Genomic DNA, 11,481 nt, shown 5'->3' on the forward strand with positions numbered 1-11,481 from the left:
TAACGTAGGATAGAAAGGCATAGGCATTCTCATGGTGAAATTTAAAAATCAATGTTATTTATTCATTCTATTTTTATAGATCCTATAAAAATTTTAAGCTATTTGCTTTATAATAATAACACAAACTAATAAATCTTCTATTATAACCTTCCTTACTCGTTCACAAGAATAATTTTTTTACAAACCAAATAAAATAGTTAATAAACTATTTGAAAAGCAAATAGTTCAAGAATTAGTTGGAGGACAATGTACTAATTATCGAATGCGAGTTAATATTTTTTTTATACACATTTCAACATCGCCTATTGCATATAAAATAAATATTATTTCAATTAAATGAAAAAACAAGGAATTTTTTAAAAATAATTAATATTTTTTTTCTTTTGAAACTTAGAACCACCCAGGCAACAGCCTCAAAAATCAATTCGACTTCTAAAACTCAAAGAAACAAAATTTTTAAATTGTTTCAAAAATAAGGCTCAGATGGCAAAAATTAAAATAAAATAAAATAAAAAACAAAAAAATAATTTATTTTGACTAACTTAATTTTCACTAAAAATAATAATAATACCAAACAGATCTTTAACTCTTAAAACCGTTTTTAAAAATAAAATATTATTTGCTTTAAAACAATAAATTTTGAATTGTTTGAAAATAGGGATCAGATGGTTAAAGAGGGGTGCCCCATTGTCGTAACCAGGCTTGGGGCAGACACCCTTCTCGCACGTTGTAGAAGCGAGTAATGACCACTCATCACATCCCGTTAACTGCCTGAAGGATCATAGCTCAGCCATGACCTCACGCAGCTTTTTTATAATGACACTGCGAAGTCAAATTAGGCTTCGCTCTCCGATGTGGGATAAACCCCCGCTACCACTTCATCAGTTTCGTTCTCCCCACCCTCAAAACGCACCGTTCCATTTGAAGACTTCCCAACTAAAATTAAATATAAATATTTAAATAATAATAAAAAAAAATTAGACCGTATTAACCCTCTGGATTCATTTATATTTTTGTAATATGAAAATTTTACAAGAGCGAGCAAAACGTTGCAGTCTCAGTTCGCGATTTCTTAATTAAAATTGTTTATAAATATTTAGATGAATAAAAATAGGATCTGCGGTATTTTGTTGGGTGTTTTTGATGAAATAATCTAATTTTAGAAGTAAGCGTTTTGAATTTCATTTATATTTTATCAATACTTTTGCAAAATTTTCATAGTTAAAAATTATTCTTCATTAATTTTAAATTATCGAGAAGAAAAGATGAGTTTGCATTTTGTATGAGTAGGAGGGTCGTTTTGTTATTGAAAAAATAATTTATTTTTTCATTTAAAACAGTTCTACTTGTAACTTGAAAAACAAAAAGAAAAAAAATATAAAAGAATTTGCCTTTTCATTTTCGGTTATCAAGAAAAATAAAAAAAATCAAAAAAATATACCATATAAATTAATAAAATTTTAATTTTAAATATCATTAACATTTAACTTTTTTTTTTATTTTTTATTGTTAATCACATTCGAATAAAATTTTCATTTTTAACAATATTCAATATAAGGTGAAAGTACAATGAAAAATAAACTTCTTTTATATTTTTCTTTCATTTTCCAAATAAATGCTTTGATTTAAAAAGACTTTAAGATACCATTATTCAAGAAAACAAAAAATACCTTAAAATTTTTATCTCATCTATGTTGTGAGAAGACAAGAGGTAAACTCCACATCGAAATCCACATGAATATGGAGTTCACTTCTTTGTTTAGAACAAAAATGTAAAATCTCGAAATACATACAACTTTCCTAATTAAAAATAAAAACATAATTCTTTTCGTACTTATGTTTCATATTTTTTGGATTTTTTTATTTGTCTTAGCTCATTTATTTTTTACTAAGCTAGTTCATTTTTTTTTTCATACTCATGGTAGAATACCATAATAATAATAATTGACTTACTCTAAAAATGAACAATTCGGAAGCTATCCCAAGTATAGGGGTTCGTAATAATTAGCTTAAGGACCAAATCGTCTCCTTAGGGAATGTAGTTTAATTCCAAATTTAGTGTAATTTCAAAAAAAAAAAAAAGAAACAAAAGGTTTACTGAACGCAGTTCAGATTCGGGTTATGAGATATTTGAGATTTTTTTGACAAATTAAAATAACGTGAAATTTCGTTTATGAATCGAACACGCACTAAATTAACAACGAAAATGAGAAACAGACACAATAAAATAAACGATAACAAAATTAACTATGGAAAATAATCCTATGTTTAATCATTCAGATAAAAAATTAAACTTATGTTAAAAATTTAGGACAACGCCAAAAAAACGAAAACTTTACCACGTAACTGAAACATGCAATCTAAAAATTCATCAATCAAACATGAATCCAAACAAAACTAACTTAAACATTTAAGAACTTAACAAAACGCAAACTAGAAATTGAACTATAATAAAAATCAAACAGAAATTAAAAATTTCAAGACTTTAATTAACACACTACCCTAATGAACAAAATATTAACTTAAAAAGTTATTTAAAAGAAAAGAGAGAATGAAAGAGAGAAAAAAGAGAATAAATTTAAAACTAAACATTCAATGCAATATTAAAGTTAAACTAACATCCAAGTAAATAAAAGGAACAAAATTAATTAACTAAGAGAAAGAGAGAGGGAGAATAATTAAACTCAACAAGATTACAACCGAATGCTTAAAAAAATAAATAAACTTCAATACTTGATTAAATAAAAAAAAAAACTTCCAACTATTTAAATAACATTCAAATAAAACTAAATAAAGATAATAAAAAAGAGAGATGAGAGAGAGAGAGAGAGAGAGAGAGAGAGAGAGAGAGAGAGAGAAGATAGAAGCTGGCCGTGTTGAGGAGACACAGCAGCAACAAGGCAGAGCAGAGCCTCGGGTTTTCCCTTCCACGCACAGCACAACAGATTTAGAGAGGAGACAACAGTTGCAGCAGAGCCTCTCGGGTTCTCTAGTGTGGGATAAAACTAGACAGCACAGAAGCAGCAGCACGCACAATAGCAGACAACAGCAAACACAGCATGGAGCACCGAGAAGCAGCAGCAGTAACAACCCGCGAAGCAGCAGCGCGAACCAAGGGAGAGAAAGCTGAGACTGACAGAGCAAATAGAGAAATGAGAGAGCTGAGAGGGGAAAGGGAGAGAGGAAGAAACCGAGAGAAATTAAGATAAGAGAGGGCAAGACAGAGAAAGGAAAAGAAAAGACTGAGGGAGAGAGGAGGCAAGAGGAAACAGAGAGGGAGAGATAAAGACGGAGAGAACTGAGATAAGAGAGGCAGAGAGGCCCAAATTTTTTTTTTAAAAACTCTCCCAAGGAAGCCCTACCCCCAGCGCACACAAGCCCACACGCTCCAGGCCTCTCCCCCCTTTTTTCTTTGCATATCTAGGTCATATCATGACCCAACCCCTTTTTTTTTTTTTTTCGTTTTGCCTCCGGTTACCTTACGTGCATGTGTCTTCATTTCAAAGCCCACATAGCCCATCTTCATTTGTTTAGATTCAAAGCGTGGCATGTAAGAACCCGACTCGAGAAATGTAGATTAAATAAATAAGAAAAGAGAAGGAAAATTAAAAAAAGAAAATCAGCAAGGCTCGTCGACGAGGCTCCTTATCTTGTTGACGAAGTCCCTTCTACAGCTCAGCGACGAAATTCAGAGGTTCGTTGACGAGTGAATGCCGAGAGATTTTGGGAATTCTGAAATCTCAGGCTTGTCGACGAGGCCAACTCCTTCATCGAAAAACTCCCTTCTTATGCTCATCGACGAGGACGTTGTCTCGTCGACGAGGCTGGTCAGGTCAACTAAGTTATAAATATCTATTTCATTACTTAATGGAGAAGAAACTCAAATCCTCTCTCTCTCTCTCTCTCTAGAACTCGAATCAACTCTCTCTCTCGCTAAGATTCGAGCTATCTGTTACCCGAATCGACGAACCAATGTTACTACGTGGATCAGGGGAGGAATCTCTACGGTTGTAGCGGACCGGATCTTCATTTTGAGGATTTTCGAGTTTTGTTCCAAAATCGAGGTAAGAGTCTGATTTCGTTTTCGATTCGATAGATCTGTAGTGGTTGGAATTATATTAAAGTATTGTTCTTCAATTTGTAGATTTTGGGGATCCTGTGTCGTTGTTTTGGACCGATTTGTTTTGTGTTTCAGTTTTCGGGATAAGGTAAGGGGTTTCTATTTATATTAGTTATTTTTGTGATTTGAATCGGTAAAACTATGCTTTACGATTCTACGGATGTTTTGGTTACTTATTTGAGAAAATCTAGAGTGAAATTACGGGATTTTCGGGTTTACAGTTTTTGGGAAAATTTGGGGTCTTGGGTATCATTGATGGGGATCAACATGCCTTATGTATCCCTTTTACTGATATGATGACACATGGACGACCTCCTGATGTCCACTCTTTTGCTGACATGGTGACATGTGGACGACCTCTGGATGTCCACTATTGTTTATATCTGCTTTGCTGGAACACATGAGATCAATTGAAGATCTTCTACTTCTTTGATGGAAGACTTTTTTATGTGAATACTTTGTTATTGTGTTAATTTATATTTTTCGTGGATATGTTATTTCAAGATTATTAGGTGCTTAAAGACCATGCTTGAAGACTCAAGTGAAGTATTGAAGCAAAGTCCAACTCAAAACCCATGTGGACCCTACATGGCTTCTGGGTCCCATATGGCTCCAATGGGTCCCACACGATTTTGGCCTTCCTTTTGGAATATGTTTAAATTTCAAATTTGATTTGTAATAATGCAAGACAACTAAACTTGACTTGTGTGCTTATGAGTTGGAGTTCCTTGTTTTTTTTAGTACACCGGCTTTTACCAAAGGGTGTGAAATACTAGTAGACAGGCCGGCTTAGGCTGAAGAGTTTGATGACACTAGATCGTATTACTTTGTATCGTATGTATACTGGAACTGTATTGTGAAAATACTAGAATTGTGAAATGTTTATGTTTTACTGTTGAAATAACACTCATGTGCCACACACTGATATAATCCGTTTCTCCCTTACTGAGAGGTGTCTCACCCCTATCATACAAATTTTTTTCAGGTCTTTCGGATAACCGACCCTAGCATTCTAGCGTTTCAGGAGCGTGGGTGTTGGTTAGCATCGTCTAGGTACTTGTGTAAGTACTAAACAGTGGTCGGGGTGTCATTTTGAGTTTTGTGGATACCCAGGGATTATGTTTGTATTATGGGACTAGATCATAATGTTGTATAGACTCTGGTATGGTGTTATGAATGTATTAGGTTAAATTATTCTGCTACGTATATACATTGTGTATGTGATGATGTATAGGGTATACGTGAACCCTACAGGGTCAGACCCTTATATTGTGTAGTATCATGGATGATTATATGATACAGGGACAGGTTAGGTTACTAAATCATACCTTGGGTCCTATTTCCAGGTTCGGGGCGTGACATGGCAGGCCTTGCTTTTTTATTAAATTTCCATCAAGGCCCTGTCCATACTCGTGCATGGTTCGATTTTAAATTCCAAAAGATTATTCTTTAAATATCTAGGAAAAACCCGGATGCTCACAGTCTTTTCTTCGATGCACATTACCTTGATTTCAACTCCAACTTACGTACATGACTCTCCACTAACACGGCTCATTCTCGTGAATTTTAATTTCGAATTTGAAGTCCAAAAATTATCCTACAATAATAAAACACAAATGCTTGTAAATTTTCGACAGAAATAAGATAATTATCTAAAAATTATTAAATGAGCTCACAGATTAAAATAATGGACATAATCAGATATTTAATTAAAATTATAATCTTTAGTACATGATTTTAAACGTCTAATTACGTAACTTTGATGCTTAGTCAATAATAATAATTGTTGTTGCCAAGAATTGTATGACTTTTGTTAAATTGTCCTTCAACTGTGGCCACCTGAAAAGAATCAAATAATAATGACTTAGAGGACAAGAGGTGTACTCTGATGCTTAAGTTAGGGAATGAGAGTGTTAGTTTTACTGTAATCCCAAGAGGGGTTGAATTGGTATTTTAAAATTTATCCCTTAGGTCAATCCACTAACAACAGTATTACACAAGCTTAAGGTCAATCTAATGCGTATAAAATAAATCAGTATATATTTTTAGCGGAAATTAAACTGCACTAGAAATTTAACCAAGCATGCACAATAAATTAGTAAAGAGCACAACACCAAAAATGTTATCGAGGTTCGGCAAACTGCCTACGTCCCCCTTAACTAACAAGCACAAGGATTACACTATAAGCTCATTTAGCGGGTGGAGCGGCACCTAAAACAATCAGGTCAATTAGCACAGGGCTGACCTCAACCTTTACATACAATTCTTCTCGGACTGGATTACCGCCCCCTCAGGCCACACCTGGAATACAACAGTATTTCTCAATAATAAACTGGGTACATTGATTATGCTTCTTAATCAAGCAGATATGTACCAAATGTAATCAATCAACCACACATCAACAGCATAGGAAATTGTAAGCTCAGTGATGTGATTTTGTGCAAACAAACACTCAGCAAAGATCCTCAAGCTACTGAGTTTTCCCAACACAAGATTTATCAAATTTAAATCCATGGGATAACTCTTTGCTTAACTTTCCAAAATAAAAAACAATCAATAACCAAAGTATTAAGAGTATTAAGCAATCCATAACAAAGCAACAGCACAATAAGAACTCTCACAATACTGGGATTAATCAAAGGAATGAGTGTATAAGAGAATTTGAAGAAGAATGGGCAAAATAAGCTTTTTGAGTTTGAAAGGATTTTTACTAATGATTTCTCTAATCTCTTGCAAATTTGCACAAATGATGGCCTATATATAAAGGTAGCCCAAATTATAACCTTTAAGGACTCATAGGGCATTATTAGAATTGTGTAAAAACCATTTAGAAAATATAACCCTGTTTAACTAATTTTAACCTCGGTAAAAAATAAACAACTCGAGAGTTTTTGGGTGGCTGAACCATGGTTCGGTCGCCCAAACAGACCTAGTTCAAAAAGTCACTTTTGAATGTTTCAGGTGCTCGAATCAAGGCTCGATATGCTGAACCAAAGTGATTTCATTCTGTCTGCATTTCGGTCGCTTGGTCTATAATTCGGTTAACTGAACTCATGTATTCGGTCGCCCGAGGTCATTTTGACCGTGAAGTTTGGTAGGCTGAGTTGGTGAAAAGGGTTAGCTTAGTGGTTCGGTCGACCTTGGATGATATGTGAAATTTGGTTTGGTTTGCTGAACTCAGGTCAACATGTTGACCGGTTCACGGTTCGGGCGCCCAAGGTGTTTTGAACACAACAGGTTCGGTCGCCCGACCTCTCACAATTTTGCCTATTTAGTATAACTCATTTCAATTCTTTCCCCTGATAATGTAAGTGATTGTAGGGACTATCTTGTGCATTTGTGTAGGGACCTAAACATTTCACAATTCTAGTATTTTCACAATATAGTTCGAGTATACATCTTACCCAAACACCTCGGTCTTGTGTCGTCACACTCTTCGACCGAAGCCGGCCGCACGACACAGCGCCCCCGATAACCTAGCGTAGTCTAAGCCCCACAGCGTTCAACCGGTGCAAACATGGTACAAACTCATACCTTTCAGTGACCAACCGGAATCATAGGTGGTATTGTATACCCTCAGCCTCAAGCCGGATGTCGCCGCCTACAGTATTATTCCGGCACGCCTCATATCTTAGCCTTTGGTTGTTAACCGGCACGCTTTGATTGTTCTAGGCCTTTGGTTTTATCCCAACTCGGCATTTTCACAAAACTTGGAACATTTTGGAACTCACGTTCCTATATCTCATTTCAATTACACACAGCCTACGGTAGTTAATGGCACACTTTTTCACAAAATACATCATTTACAACCTACGGTAGTTAACCAACACGCTTTTTCACAAAACATATCATTCAATATATATCAGCTCATTCCACAGTTATATGGGTAAACAAACAATCTCATATCAGGTATTCCAAAAATACAATTTAAAATAATCAAAGTTAAGGTCATCTCTATATTACAGTTTAACCAAATATATAATTTTCCAATAGAAATGGAGATGATGCCCGAAACCCCCAATTTTCCCAAAAATTGTAAACCCAAAAATCCTGTAATTTCACCCAATAGATTTTTCCAAATAAGTAGCCAAAACATTTGTAATATTGTAAACCATAGTTTTACCGATTTAGATTACAAAAATAACTGATATAAATAGAAACCCCTTACCTTATCCCAAAAACTGAAACATGAACTTAATCGGTCCAAAACAACGACACGAGACCCCTAAAACCTAAAAATCGAAGAACAATACTTCAATATAATCACAACCACTACAGATCTGTTGAACCAAAAATGAAATCGAACCATTACCTCGATTTTGGAACAAAATTCGAAAATCCCCGAAATGAAAATTAGATCTGCTATAACTGTAGAGATTCTCCTCCTGATCCTCATGGTAACGTTGGATCGTCGATTCGAGTAATAGATAGCCTGAACTCCTAGAGAGAGAGAGTCCCCTTCAAATTAGAGAGAGAGAGAGAGAGAGAGAGAGAGAGAGAGAGAGAGAGAGAGAGTCTTAGTTTTCTTCTCCATTAAGCAAGTGATTTAGATATTTATAAACCTCTGACCCGGCTAACCTCGTCAACTAGACGTCGCCTTCGTCGACAAGCAGAAGAAGGGAGTTTGTTGACGATGGCGTTGCCTCGTCGACGAGCCTGATATTTCAGAATTCCCAAAATCTCTTGGCATTCTCTCGTAGACGAACCTCTGAATTTTGTTGCCAAGCTAGGGAAGGGACTTCGTTGACGAGAGAAGGAGCCTCGTCGACAAGCCCTGCTGATTTTTCCTTTTTAAATTCCTTCTCCTTTTCTTATTTATTTAATTCAAAATTCTCGAGTCGGGTTCTTACACTACTTCATGTGCCATTAATTGATCTATTAATATAAACCTGCACACAAACTAGATAGCCATCAAATACTTCAGTATTTGTCATTATCAAAATCGGGTATGACCTATGAGGTCAACATTCTCCCCCTTTTTGATGATGACAAATACACTATGCAAAAAGTGGTTATAGCCTTGAAAGGTTTCCCTTGAAAATATGCATAATGTTAAAGATTTGTCAATGCAAACATTTTTTAAGTACCCAAAATTTGCCCTTTCTCCCCTTTTTGGCAACAGCAAAAAAGGTTGTGAAGCATATAAAATGTGTAGTCACAGGCATTGGGTATGATGCATTAATATACAAGATGGATTTGGGAAATTTTTAGAAATTTCGGCACTATGTCGTTTGAAAATAAGACATTTTTCCAAAAATACCTATATAAAAATGACTTGTTTTGAGTTTTAAAAAATTAATAGTTTATCCACAACTACTTAATCCAAACAGACCATTATGATCAAGACATAAAACATAAATACGATCATCATTATGCAATAGATATGAAGATTATGCATTTCAAAACACAACCAAATTCATAAAGTCTAAACCAATGAAAGATTTAAAGTGATACCAATTGTTATATCAATTGTTAGACTTAAGATTGTTAGAAAGCTCCCCCTAAGTTCATGCAATTTATCAAATATCTAGGATACATTCGTACTGTGCATTAGACCTAACTCACGTCTAATCTGTATGAACCTATCTTCTGGGAGTAATTTAGTGAAAATATCTACCCACTGCTCATTTGTGCACACAAACTCAAGTACCACATCCCCTCTCTGTACATGATCACGAAGGAAATGATGTCTAATCTCAATATGTTTAGTTCGTGAATGTGAGATAGGATTCTTTGAAATATTGATCGCACTAGTATTATCACATTTAATCGGTATTGTATCGTAGTGCAACCCAAAATCCACAAGTTTTTGTTTCATATATAGAGTCTGAGCACAACAACTACCAGCCGCAATATATTATGCTTCGACTATGGATAAGACAACTGAGTTCTATTTCTTGGACAAGTGCTACTAGTACTCTTCCTATCAACCTTACTACCGGTGAAATCAACATCAATATAACTAAAAATCTCAAAGGTCATATACTTAGGATACCATAATCCTAACTCTATGGTTCCAACTAGATACCTAAGGATTCGTTTTACTACTAATAGATGAGATTCCTTAGGAGTGGCCTGAAACCTAGCACACATGCACACACTAAACATAATATCAGGCCTACTAGTTGTAAGATATAGAAGACTCCAAATCATGCCACGATACAATTTCACATCAACAGGGATTCCTTGCTCATCTTTATCAAGTTTGATGGAAGAACTCATAGAAGTACCAAGAATTTTACTATCTTTTATATTAAACTTCTTTAACAAGTCCCTGACATATTTAGATTGACATATAAAAGTTTCATTTTTATCTTGTTTAATTTGCAACCCTAAAAAGAATCTAAGTTCACCTATCATGCTCATTTCAAATTCACTTTGCATGCATTTGGCAAACTCATTACACAACTCATCATTAGTGGCTCCAAAAATGATATCATCAACATAAATTTGAATAATAAGCATATCATCATTTTTGGATTGATGAAAAGTGTAGTGTCAATTTTGCCACTGGTAAACTCATTTTCTAGTAGAAAATTACTAAGCCTCTCATACCAAGCTTTAGGAGCTTGTTTCAATCCATATAAGGTTTTGGACAACCGGTATACATGATTTGGATATTTATGATTTTCAAAATCGGGTGGTTGTTCTACATACACTTCTTCATTAATATAGCCATTAAGAAATGTGCTTTTAACATCCATTTGATATAATTTAAAGTTTTTAAAAGCAACATAAGCAAGAAACATACGAATGATTTTCATTCTAGCAACAGGAGCATAGGTTTCATCAAAATCTATCCCCTCTTCCTAATTATAACCCTAGGCAACTAGTATAGCCTTATTCCTAGTTACTATCTCATTCTCATCCTTCTTATTTCTATACACCCATTTGGTTCCAACAATTATATAATCATTACGCCTAGAAATTAGGGTCCACACTTTGCTTCTTTCAAATTGATTAAGTTCTTGCATAGACATCACCCAAGACTTATCCTCTACAGCTTCTTTAATATTTTTAGGTTCTTCTTGGGACAAGAAAGTAGAGTGACTTACTAGGTTTCTCAAGGAAGATCTTGTGGCTACACCACGAGAAGGTTCACCTATGATTTGATCTATAGGATGATTTCTAATAAATTTCTAATCCCTAGGTAGTTCCTAAACTTCATTCTCATTTTGATTATCTTCAAATGATTTATCATTTAATTCTGAACTTTCATTCACATTGTTCTCAATAAATAGCTTGTCGGAGCATTTTCTAATGTCAATATCATCTTCATCATCTTTCTTAGAAAATGGATTAGATTCATCAAATACAACATGAATAGATTCAATGACAGTTAGAGTTCTTTTATTGAAAAC

At 34.5% G+C, this 11,481-nt stretch overlaps 1 non-coding gene across 1 annotated transcript; it reads right to left on the reverse strand.

Moving 5' to 3' along the window:
- Positions 1-657: 657 nt before the first annotated feature.
- On the reverse strand, positions 658-762 carry LOC131163235 (small nucleolar RNA Z279/snoR105/snoR108). Its single transcript, XR_009139010.1, has one exon. It is a non-coding gene; the product is annotated as a small nucleolar RNA Z279/snoR105/snoR108 (small nucleolar RNA).
- Positions 763-11,481: the final 10,719 nt, after the last annotated feature.

The sequence above is a fragment of the Malania oleifera genome, chromosome 8 (assembly GCF_029873635.1).
Source record: "Malania oleifera isolate guangnan ecotype guangnan chromosome 8, ASM2987363v1, whole genome shotgun sequence".
In the NCBI taxonomy this organism is placed as follows: Eukaryota; Viridiplantae; Streptophyta; class Magnoliopsida; order Santalales; family Ximeniaceae; genus Malania; species Malania oleifera.